Source organism: Lynx canadensis, chromosome B3 (genome assembly GCF_007474595.2).
Source record: "Lynx canadensis isolate LIC74 chromosome B3, mLynCan4.pri.v2, whole genome shotgun sequence".
In the NCBI taxonomy this organism is placed as follows: domain Eukaryota; kingdom Metazoa; phylum Chordata; class Mammalia; order Carnivora; family Felidae; genus Lynx; species Lynx canadensis.
The window spans coordinates 57109359-57112334 of NC_044308.2; the positions used below are offsets into that span (position 1 = coordinate 57109359).

The window sequence follows — 2976 nt, forward strand, 5'->3', positions numbered from 1 at the left end:
TAAAGGGGGCTTTATTTACTTATTTATTTTGAGAGATAGAGAGAGAGACAGAGAAAGAGAGAGAATGCACACTCACGAGCAGGGGAAGGGCAAAGAGAGGGAGAGAGAGAATCCCAAGCAGGTCCCATGCTCAGCATGGAGCCCCCATGCAGGGCTTGATCTAACTAACTGTGAGATCATGACCTGAGCCGATATCAAGTGTTAAGTGTTCAATCGACTTAGCCACCCAGGTGTCCTCCCCCTTTTTAAATAAAAATTCACAGGTATAAGCAATGTTGTGTATATAGCAGTGGTGCTCCTTCAACATGTAATATGGTGGAGAGAGTGTACTAAATGCCAAGAAGACACAAAAACAAGAAAGGGAGGGTATTGAAGACCATCAGATATCTTTTTGGGAATCAAAAGGCTAGCACATAACATTAATGAGTGGACAACGAAATCTTGTAGAAAGATTATAACTTTATCTTTTTGGGAACTTAAACTCTCAGTTTTGTACTTCTTAGGATCAGTGCCTTTATTCAGCAGTGGTAAACAGAGATGTAGTAGGTAGATGGTCAGACTGAATCTCCACTATTGTAGGACTGTCCAAGAAATTTCTAATATTGCCAATTTAGACTTTTTAGATTTGTTGTTTTTGCAAATTTCTCCTCTGTAATTAATTTAGGTGAGACAAGTACACACACACACAACCGATTCTCATTATTTGTGGATTCCGTATTGTAAATTTGCCTTACTTGCTAGAATTTATCTGTAACACTAAAGCCAATACTTGTGAAGTTTTATGCTTGGTTCGGTGGCAGATACACTAATTCTGGAATGATACAGAGATTAGTGTGCCCCTGCACAAGGATGACACACAGATTCATGAAGTGTTCCATAAAAAGAAAATATCTGCAGGGTTTTCAATCATTCTCAGACAATGCACAAAATGAAAAATTGGAATCACCTGATGCACATTTCCAGTTGAAGTCAAATAAGGCCACACTCTGTCTTTTTGTTTCAGCTCTGATATTGTAAACAAGTGTCTTTTTCATGGTTCATTAAGTGTCACATTGTTTTGGTATTTTTGTGCTTTCTGTAGATTTCACTGTTTAAAATGACCCCCAAGTATAGTGCTCAAGTGCTGTCTAGTGTTACTAAGTGCAAGAAAGCTGTGATGCGCCTAACAGAGAAATACATGTGTTAGATAACCTTCATTCAATAATAAGTTCCAGTGTTGTTGGTCCCGAGTTTAATGTTAATGACTTGGCAATATATATTAAATAAGGTATCTTTAAACAGAAATACACATAAAGCAAAGCTTTGTATTGATCATTTGATGAGAATGTTGTGACAAGAGGCTTGCAGGAACCTGACTCTGTATTTCCCCCGGGAGCAATGATTCAGTGTTTGCTAACTCAGTGTTTGCAACAATTCAATAGAATGGAACTAATGAGAATGAGACTCCTCTGTATGTGTGTATATATGCACACACATATAGTTTATTTTAAACAAGCATATGTATACATGTATGCATAAGTGTACATGCAAATACACATATTGACTAATCAATTGACTAATACTAACCATGAAGATTAACCTTAGTCTTCCAATCTCTGAACCGGGTTACATGCTATATGCTGTAAATTATGTTTATGTGTTTATGAGAGACAATAGAACTTCTCTGAAATTAGAGTTTTTCCAGAAAATATGGCCCTCATGACCACTGTTCAGTGACACCAATTCTGAGTGGAGGATCAGTGAGCACTTACTAGAGGAAGGCTGTTTGCTTCAGCTCCAGCATTCAGGCCAAAGAATATTTCTCAGTACCTGAGCAAAGGGAATTAGAAAAAGAAGAGGAAGGACAACCAAGAAAAAATTAATTAATTAATCGATTAAAACCTCTGAGTCCTATTAAATCCCCCTGACCCCAAATCAGGATATTTTTACATCCTTCTCATTATTTTTAGTATTTGTTACTGCCCTTATGGGCCTCCGCTTTCCATCTGCCAGATGAATTTAATTGAATTCCTTGGGCTAAAAAGCAAAAATGAAGAAAGATTTCAAAGATAGGGAGATAGATATATGCTCTTGAATCAAATGAAAGGAGGCCTAGAAAGAATGAGAAATGAAATACAGGCAAGAAACATGTAGTTCAGATTTTGGTTAAAAAAAAAAAAACTAGAAAAGGCAATTTTGAAAATTGCACGTCAGGTATGTGGTTTCACTTCTATTCAGAGGAAGGTGGTAACCAAATTTGGATTTTTCTTTTGACTGGACCTTACTTTTCCAGTGCCATCTTCCAAAAACAACTACCTCTTTGTGAATGGATGTGTAAGTAATGACACAAAATGATGAATCCTAGAAGCATCAAGTTCAGTATGGAAATCGCATGCGTATTTTTTTTTTTTTTTTACAAAAAGTTTATTGTTACACCAATAATTTGGTCAATTACAAAATTGACTCTGTAATATAATACACTCCAACATGTATTTGGGCCTATTTTAACTTTTTTTTTATATATATGAAATTTATTGACAAATTGGTTTCCATACAACACCCAGTGCTCATCCCAAAAGGTGCCCTCCTCAATACCCATCACCCACCCTCCCCTCCCTCCCACCCCCCATCAACCCTCAGTTTGTTCTCAGTTTTTAACAGTCTCTTATGCTTTGGCTCTCTCCCACTCTAATGTCTCGCATGCGTATTTTTTACAGTGGTCTCTGAGTGGTCTCTAATTCTTTATCTAATTAATGAAAACTTCACCCTGTTCCAGTGCTCTACTAACGATATTAGCTGAGTTTTTAATTGTAAACAATGACTGCCTGAAAAATGTTTGAAATTTATCCCCCACCTCTTCAGAGACTGGGAAAAACCATCTGTCTTCTTTAAATCTATGTTTGGAGATTTGATTTTAATTTCAACTGCCAAGAGCATTGGCGAAATTGCAATCCTGCGACCATTATCAACTGACCGAGAACATAAGTGCACTCAGTA

The 2976-nt window shown here is 36.9% G+C and overlaps 1 non-coding gene across 1 annotated transcript; it reads left to right on the forward strand.

Moving 5' to 3' along the window:
* The first annotated feature begins 781 nt into the window (after positions 1-781).
* On the forward strand, positions 782-884 carry LOC115517370. The gene has a single exon (XR_003969827.1). It is a non-coding gene; the product is annotated as a U6 spliceosomal RNA (small nuclear RNA).
* The last annotated feature ends 2092 nt before the right edge of the window (positions 885-2976 follow it).